The sequence below is a fragment of the Nannospalax galili genome, unplaced genomic scaffold (assembly GCF_000622305.1).
Source record: "Nannospalax galili isolate Female #2095 unplaced genomic scaffold, S.galili_v1.0 scaffold603, whole genome shotgun sequence".
NCBI classification, from domain to species: domain Eukaryota; kingdom Metazoa; phylum Chordata; class Mammalia; order Rodentia; family Spalacidae; genus Nannospalax; species Nannospalax galili.
Window position 1 is genome coordinate 1,251,293 of NW_008351177.1, and position 9,989 is coordinate 1,261,281.

Genomic DNA, 9,989 nt, shown 5'->3' on the forward strand with positions numbered 1-9,989 from the left:
CAGATAACCTCATCACTAGAGGCTTACAGTGGTAAATGTGTGAAGTCATCCCAGGGGAATCTACCAAAACAGCACAACTCTTACATACAAAACTTGACAAGAACCCAGAAAATAAGAAGGATTACAACAATTTCTCTCATGAATAGAGATGCAATAGACTACAGTTATATAACAGACACAAACTGAGTGCTTGATACAGTATATCAGCAATTTATGAAAAAATATAACTCAGACACACAGAGATAAAAGGGAATGTTGTTTTAATCTGAAATAAATTATCTGTGAACAATTTCCAAAACATTCTTTTAATGGTCTCTTCATCACTGAACTAGAAATCAGTGCCAGACATTGAAGCAAGTAAAATAATTAAAAGACAAGTGAATTGGAATCAAAGTAAGGAGGCTATCATTAATGGTCAAGATTCGTTCCTACATAGAAAATAAAGTATCATTAGTCACAGTGTTGTTATTAACAGTGGGATTTAGCAATTTTATGGAATACAGTGTCAACACACAATTGTCAATTACAATATATTATAATGAAATGCAGACCTTGGAAATGATTTAAGATATTTGACATAGCATAAAATATTAACATAGGTAGATGTCTAAAAGAAAACATAAAGATTCCTATAGACACATACGTGTATATCCATGCATTAAGAAATATTCAAGATTTAAAGCTTTGTTCAAATAAAAATGAAAGATAAGCTTTGTTTATAATTCAGAGAATTATGAAAATGCCAATCATCAAGTAGATTTCTAATGCAAACCTAGGCTGGTCATATATTGACTGAAAAAATCATTGAAAACTATTTACCACCAAATGTACTGCTACAAAATACAGCCCCGTATCTCCCTGACCTACATAGCTCCTAACTGCAGGTAGACTAAGGGAAAGTTGGGAGCTACTTTACCTAGCTTGTCCCCTTTCAGTTTACAGAAGTGGCCAGCGATCATTTTATAATAAAATAAATTCAGGAAACAGAATGGAGGTATACAGGAAATCTTAAGGCCCGGGCCCAGGCCTGCACAGGATCACCCAGATGAGGCCTTAGCATTTCCTCTGCTACATTCCTTTGACCATACAAGCTACAACATATAACACCCACCCAAATTTGAAGTGAATAAAGGAAAAACATATTTCTTGTTTCTTATTTATTTAATTAATTAATTTATTTATTTAATGAGACAACAACTCACATGTTAGCCCAGTCTAGCTTAGAATTCACTTTATAGCCAAGACTGACCCCAAACTCATATGTATCCTCTTACCTTGACCACCCGAGTATTAGAATTGTAGCCAGGAGCCATCAGGCCCATCTTAAAACTCTATTTCTTGAGGAGGTGAACTCAGTATTGCATAATACAGTGGATTTGTAAGAAGGTTAGTAATTAGGATTATTATATCATCAGTCTACCAGAAAATAGAGTCAAATCCCCACAGGTAATTAGTTTCTGTATAATATAAGCTCATTGTTATAATTATAGATCTGGGTAAAATATGTATAAAAATTAAGTGAGCGACATACTTATATTTATCTTTTATTTAAAGTGAATGACAACTCAGCACATTCACAGTAAGCTCGACTGAGAACTACTGATAGCCTGTTGAATCTTGAAGACGAAATAAGTTGAAAGATGTATATTCTATATTAAGATATAGAAGAAGTCAGTGAAATTGTTCAGGGTAATGGAACTTGCTGTCAAGCTGGACATACTGAGATTGATCCCTTGGAGGCATATGGTAGGAGAGAACTGACTTGAAAGTTGTCCTCTGACATCCTCATGAATTCCATATCATGCTTCTCTACTTCCACCACATACAATGCGCACAAAACGAATGAATAGGTTATAATTTTTTCAAAGAAATCATAAACATATTGTGAACTGTTTGGTGATAAAGATGTGAAGATGTGAATGGGACACGAGGCTGAGCATGTACGAACTATATAATCTTTTGACTTATAGCTCCATTGAAAAGTAGAACAATTTTTATAGAGTCTTCCTTGAATGCTTTTGGATCTCTTGTATATATGCACTTTAAAATAATGTAAGATGTGGAGATCAGGACTTCACATAAAACTATTTTCTGGTGAAATTTGAAGTATAGATGTGAAAAATTAAAGGATAAATCTTTAAAAAGTTATTAAAGAATCCACTCTTAAGGAGGTTAGATTTACTGAAGGGGCCATTAGAGATTTATTATTATTTACTAATGTGTGTGCATGTATGTGTGTGTGTGTGTGTGTGTGTGTGTGTGTGTGTATGAATTTATGTATACTATGTGAGTGCATGAGCCCATGAAGGCCAAAAGAGGGCACCATATCCCCTGGAAAAGAAATTATAGGCAGTCACTGTGAGCTAATATGTGGGTACTGGGAATTGAACCTTGATCCTCTGCAAGAGAAGCAACTGCTCTTAACCACTGAGTCATTTCTCTAGCCCATGAAAGAGTCATTTGAAATAAAATAGACTAGAAATTGTTACAAATTTTTGTCATGTTAATAGAATTTGTGATCATGGTTATATTAAACTAGACTCAAATATCACAAACCATGTAGAAAAATACTTACAAATTGAATGAAATTATAATTAGAGACTTTTTTCCAATTTCAGAAGATAAAAAGATGAAAAGCTGCTTAAGAAATTAAAGCAGATATCCAAATGGCCAGTGAATATAACAAAATGTCCTCAACATCTTTAATTATGGGGGAATCACAAGAAATCTGGGTTGGATGTAGAAGCTGCTGGCAGTACAGTTTCATCATTTAAAGTCATTATAGAACTCTAGAATCCATTAGGACCACAAATGATAATTCCATAGAAGAGACAACCTCTTTTGAAGCATGTTTTAAAAAACCCAACTTCACAAGGCAGGAGAAATGGTTCAGAGGCTAAGAGCACTTACTGCTCTTGCAGAGGACCCAGGTTTGGTTCCCAGCACGCATGTTGGGTACGTCAAAGCAGTCTGTAGCTTTAGCTCCAACTCCAGGAGCTCTGATGCTCTCCTTTGGCCTACACATACACTGCACACATAGAAACACACACACACACACACACACACACACACACACACAATTTTTTAAAATCCCCAATTGTAAAAATATTGTGTTGGAGGCATCTGCACTTCCCTGAGGGTTGCAACACCTGCGACAAGAGTCAAGCATCTAATCAAGTGCTCTCAGCTGATGGACGGTTGGAGAGGGTGTGATCCATACACAAGGGAATACTATACAGACACAAAATGAGTGGAACCTTGCCATCTGTGACCACATGGGTGGAACTGGAAGACAGTGAGTGAAATGAGCAAGGCATAGGGTGGCTGCTGTTGCATGAGCTCACTCACATCTGGTTCTGTAAACACAGTGTTCATAGAAGCTGAGACTAGATGGAAGATCTAGAGAAAGGATGGACAGGGAAAGGTGATCAGGGAGTGCTAAATTACAGATGGAGAGCAGCAGGCAGGTCTGCAGAGCAACGCACAGCTGCATAGCTTCAGATAGCCATATACCACACATCGCACAGTCACCAGTGAGGATCTAAAGAGTTATAACCACAGTGAAATGAGAAACATTTGAGGAGATATGTCCATTATGCAATGTTCACATGTATAAAATATTGTAGGAGGGGGCCCGTGAGTATCTGCCAGAATACCGGATCTGGTAACCTCTGCGCAGGTGCGCTATCATTCCGCAGCCAACTTCCCCAAACTGCTAACCTGATATGTGCTGCTCAGGCTAGAGACAGATGATATGAGGGTCACACCAATGGACAATACACAGCTCAGCCTTAGGGCCAATAGGGGAGGTTCAGGGGGTATGAAGGAAAGCCCTTTGTACGCAATAAACGAGCTTGCTGGCAACCTGCTACTGACTAGCATCTCCCGAAGTCTGAGTCGTTGATCATGCCTACTCATCCCCTGTCCCCCCCCTCCCGGAGACAGAGGTCCAACCACCACGAAACACAGCAACAAAATATTACATACTACCTGTTAATATGTACAAATTTTATGTTATTGTATATAAGTTAAGATACTGGGAGGGACTGGGGCTATAACTCAGCGGTCTAACACTTGCCTAGCACATGTGAGACCGTTGTTTTGATTTTAGCATTATAAAATGTATAAACAATAAATACATGTTTTAGAGGAGTGTATAGTCCCTAGAATGATTTTGAAGACTATGAAGAATCTGGAGTTCTGTTCGATAAAAGGAGTGGATCTGGGGAAGCAGCAATATTGTTTTCCTAATAAGTGATTTTGAAACAATTAGAAAAAAATGCTAGAAGCATTGGCTTTGGTTTTCTCTACGATGAAGAGAACAGTAACTTCTATGTAAGAGTACAAGAATTAAAAGAAAAAAACATGTCTAAAACTCTGCAGTGTCAATAAAGAGTTCAGTGTAAAAAGAAGTAATTAAAAATAAATGAGTAGATTGTTAATTAACTTTCCAAATATATGTATATTATATAGGCATGTCATGTGCATAAAATTACAGAAGAACTTTTGAATAACTATTCTGATCTTTTACAAATGTATCTGCTAATCTGATAGGAACTTATTTTTTTCTCCTTACATGTATCGTGTACTCTTAAAACCAGTTTTTTACATTTATTCATGTACAGGGGCATGTTTGACTATCAGAGAATGATTTGTGGCAGTCACTTCCATCCCATGGGTGCCAAAGATGGAACTCAAGTGGTTAGGCTTGGTAGCAAACTCCTTTACCCGCTCAGCCGTCTCACCATCCTATATCAGGTACTGCTGAAGTTGTCTTATCGGTATGTTCAAATGAGTATACCCATTCAGGAACTGTTGTCCGTGTACATCTGATTTCACTTCTTTGTTGTTGGCGTTTGCTAGTCTGTCTTCTCATGTGGGGATATTGCTTGTTTTTGTTTTGTTCTGTGGGACAGGGTTTTGCTATTCTGAACTCACCCTCTATCCTTGCTTCCTAGTTCTGGGATGACAAGGATGTGTTGCCATGCCTGGCTCACAGTGGGACACCATCTGTATTGAAATCTCATTTCTGTAAGAAGTTTCAATCTTAAGGTAAGTTATGTGTTTCCTGAGAGTATTTTTTAATTCCTTTCTGCCTAAAGATTTTTGTCTTTAAGATGGTTTTACTCATACAGGCATTATTTAAATTGGCCTTTGACCCATAGAATATAACACTTTTCAATTTTCACTGTATTTATATATGTGTGCATGTATGTATGCATGTTTGTATACAAGTGGCTATACAGAAAAATCTATCATCTATCTACCTTCCTATCTAATACGCGCACACGCACACACACACACACACACACACACACACACACACACTTTGCTATCCACCCAAAGTCAATGGTGCCTCTTGTCTACCTATGTCTGTTACTTATCCTATAGTTCTTTGCATCTTTAATGCAGACTGCATATCCTGATCTTGCATGCACTTTGTCTGCATTGCTTGAGTCCCAGACTTTATCTTCTGTCCATCACAAAAGCACAGACATAAACATTAGGAAATATCCCACCAGTAACACTCATCTCTCTTCTCAAGTTGCTTCATTGGTAACATTCAGGTTTGTCCCATTCCACACTAGATCTCATGCTCTAACCAGGTATGCTGTGTTCCTGTATCACAAGGGTCATCCTGGCTATCCAGGCCTCCACATTACTAGAACAAAACCAAAACAAAAACTTCTTTTTACTTTAAAAGTCCTATTTGTGAAAATCAGAATCTAAACATATAATTTAAAAATACAGGGGGGAAAAGCCCACAACAACTTCTATTTCTGAGTTCCTCAGTCTTCCTTCACACAAACACAAACCATGGTTTAAATGAGGACTTAATTATACACTGGAAAAGCTGCCGGGGAAGTTGGCAGACACTCTGCTTTTAGAAGCACTCTGCATGGATTTATATATCACATTTTACATAATGAAGACTTCTTTCACCACCGCCTCCTGAAGCAGAGTAATAATAATGAAGATAATAAGTTCTTTAAGAGGGACTGGGAGATATCAGGCAACAATTTGGGAGCTGAGTCAAGGAGTAAGGTAAGGGTGTCTCAAGTTTGGAGTGGGTGCCGGACACCCATCTTACACAGAGTAAAAGACTGCAGAGTTTGCAGCTCAAATTAGATTAAGCCTGAAGCCTCAGATTCCCTGCCTTGCATCAAGGCTACAAACATAGCTGGGCTCTGCAGCCTGTCCCCAGATCACACTCACAGGGAGTTTTACACATGCCTGTGCTCAACTTCTCTGCCTAGAAATTAGATCCAATTTTTGGACCAGTATTTGAGGAAATGTCTGAACAGGTGGGCAGCTAAAGGTGCTTATTCTACCTATGGCTCAGAACGAAATGAACAAAAATGCAGACCTTCATGTTTTAGCCCAGTTTCTGTTTGGTTTCTGAGAATGCTTGCTTGCAGCAAACTCTCATCAGCTCTTTCCTGGGCACCTGTCTCATTGCTTTTGCGCCTGTGTTGAGGTAGAAAGCCAAATACCTCCTTTGCAAAATTAACTCCTCTGCAGAGTCGATGCTACATGGAGAATATTTTCTTCCCATTGATTATAGCAGAGGTAACTCTGTGCAAGCTCTGAACTTAGCCTTAAAGTAACAGAGAGCTTCTGCTTTGGTTTGGGCAGCTAAGCAACCATGAAAAATATCTTGTCTATGGGATAAATGAAATGGAAAGTCCCTGGAACTCCATGAACATGGAATGGGCTCACCTACCAAGATCAACCTTGGAGACAGCAGCCATGGGTTTGAAGCCATCTCAAATCTCCCAGACTTGCCAATAGCCCTATAAATAAACCACACTGAGGGTCCACTACTAAGACACAAATCAGAGAAACTCCTCCTGTGATCTGTTCTCAGTTTCCTGATCCATAAAACAATGTGACTTGGAAAATCTATTATTTTGAATTTTGATTTATTATTTATTTATTAATATTTTATTTATTATTTTATGTGTATGAGTGTATTGCCTGCATGTAGATGAGTGCACCCATGTTATGCAATGCCACAGAGGCCAGAAGAGGGTTTTGGATTCCCCTGGAACTGGAGTTAAGGACGATTTGTAGCCGCCATGTGGGTGCTGGGAATCGAACCCAGGTGCTCAGTGCTCTTAACCGCTGAGCCATCTCTCCAGCCCCTATTTTTATTTTTTATTATGAGGCAGGATCTCATGTGCTACTGGCTCCCTACATAGCCAAGGACAACCTCAACTCCTGATCCTCTACTCTCTGTCTTCTGAGTGCTGTGATTACATGTGTGAAGTACTATGCCTGGGTTATGCAGTTCTGGCCTTTATGAATACCACACAAGTACTCTATCAACTAAACTACAGCTGCAGCCCTGGAAGTAGTTTAACAGCAATACATCAAGCTATCTGCTAAACAGAATATATCTCCTTTGTCAGTCATTGGAAAATATTGTTATTTTGGATATGAAACTTTTTAAGCAATAAGATTGTTCAAGAATGAACTAGAAAGAAAAACTGAAAGATTACACATGGACAAAGACAGCTCTGGAGACTAAAGAAATTCAATTCAAACAGTATGATGCTACCATGAAGGAGACAAGGATGGCTCATCTTATGCTTGATTTTCTTTCTTTTATTTTTATTGGTTTATGTAGGAAAATACATAGTGTGTCACAGACTTGCATGCTATTCTTATGAAGGGGCCATGTTAATCTTCTCTGTTTCCAAATTTAGTCTAGGTGCTGTTAAGGGAGAACAGTGCTTGGTTTCCAAAGCCCATACTTTGGGAGAATGAACCAGCAGAATCAGTGCCCCAGTATGAAGTCTACCCTCAAGTGGCTGTAGACAGAGGTGGGTACTATATACCTTGGAAAAATGCAGACAAGTGTCTTTCCTTAGTGAGCCTCAGCAAAGCCCACATACTTCCACCTTTTTCTATGGTATTTTGAATCTTAAGGGGTATCCGTTGTAAAACTTCCCTTTCTACTGTTACCAAGGAAACAGGGCAAAGAGCTCAAAACCAACCACAAGAGAGCTGTACATCTTCAATGGCCTTAAGATAGTTAATATCAGTCCAGCTTCCTAACAACACTTCTATCATTTCAGTAAGAACTAACCACACTGGTATATGATAGTACTTTATGTAACAGAAAGCATACCAGTTATGTTAACAGACGATCATGTGGTAGAGAATTGGTTCAATGGGAGATGAAGGGCTAAAAGCACATAAAGAACTCAGTGTGAAGAAAGGTGGAGGAAGAGAGGGAGAATGAGAGAGAGGAAGAGGGAAAGGAAGATGAGAGAGATATTTGCCTCCTCTAACATGGGGTGATGGCAAGTAGAAGGATCTTGGATGGTTAAAAGAAGCTAAAAACAAGCCAGCCTAGCACCCTACCTTAAAAGGCATGACTTTCTCTTCTCCTCCTCCCCTCCCCTCCTCTCTTCCTCTTCCTCCTTCTCCTTCTCCTCCTCCATCCCTTTCTGATATCCTCCAGGATGTTCAGCTTGCCTATTGTGCATTTCTAGCTCTAAAAAAAGGTCATCATTATAATGTGTCAGTTTCTAAATTACTTTGTTAACAAGACTAGATACCCACAAATGTAACCTCAATTCCCCGGTAACAGTGTGTACTATTTTTGAACCAAGACAGTGCCAGTCTCCTCTCCACTCCAACATCTTCCAGCCAGATTCTGCAGCTTGACTTTCAGTCCACATGGTGAATGTGATAGACTCATATCACAAAAGGAGCATGGTCCCAAAACAGATTCTGAGCCCTACACCCTCCTCTACCATCACTAATACTTTCTGGTCAGTGATACAGACTTCTGTTAACCTGATCTGTTTGCTAAGATTCTGTTTGTTTCAGCAGACAGTATGACTTATCTTTCTAGTATATAAATTGGTATCAACACATCAATCAATCCGTATTATTTATAATCAATAGGGACAATTTATATATTATTCAATATATAACCTACATGATAATGTTTACAAAAATATTATAGATTCTGTTCCCACTGGCACTCCTTGGCCTTGGCCCTGTCCTGTTGAAGCTTCCATCAGAGCACTTGACTAGCTGGGATGGAGACTATTACAGACGTTCAGAACTGATGAAACAGAGAGACTAAGTGTTTGTGAGATGCTTAACTCTATGTGACACATTGTCACTGCAACCTCTACACTTAGGATGAATGCATCTCCCAGCTCTCAGCAGAGATGTTTCCTTATGTAGCAGATGGTGATTAACACAGAAAACCACAACTAGCCAAAGTGTAGAACAAAAGACTGTCATGTATTGATCCCTAACATAGGATACCTATTTCAAACTTCTGCCTCCCAAGGTTCAGGGATCGTTGGGGAAGAAGAAGTGGAAAGAGTGTAAGAGCCAGAGATGGTGAATAACCATGAAGAAACAGAATCTTCCAGACAGCTGGTTAGGTACTCATATGAACTCACAACAATGGTGACAGCATGCAGCAAGCTCAAACAAGACAAAATCCCAGCACAGGCATGAGGAAGGGGGTAAGAAATCCCAACTTTTGGCGACTGATGCCTGCCAAGAGGAGGGAAGACAGTGTCTCTCAAGGATTGGACTCTTTGTGGGCCCAGTGGATGGACCCACTGAAAGACGTTTGGGACACAAATCAGATTTTATCAGTCATGGGGCAGTGGAGGGAGGTGTGAATAGGGAAGGGGATCTAGATACCATCAAATTATATTGCAAGAAAATAGCAACAATTCAGTAAAAACAAAATAAATATTATATTCACCAATATGAAAACTACAATGCTATTGGGGGAGGTGGAACACACCTATAATCCCAGCACTCAGGAGACAGAGGCAGAGTTGCCACAGATTTGAGGCCAGCCAGATCTATATAGCTAGCTCTAGGCTGGCCAGGACTGCATAATAAGGTCTCTCAGAAAGCCCAAAACAGGGCACGATAAGATGGTTCAGGTGGTAAACATGCTTGTGGTCAAGCCTGACCACCCAAGTTTGATCCTCAGGGTCCAC

The 9,989-nt window shown here is 39.3% G+C and overlaps 1 non-coding gene across 1 annotated transcript; it reads right to left on the minus strand.

Annotated features, from left to right (window-relative positions):
• Positions 1-7,630: 7,630 nt before the first annotated feature.
• LOC115066801 lies at positions 7,631-7,732 on the minus strand. Its single transcript, XR_003846244.1, has one exon. It is a non-coding gene; the product is annotated as a U6 spliceosomal RNA (small nuclear RNA).
• Between the last annotated feature and the right edge of the window lie 2,257 nt (positions 7,733-9,989).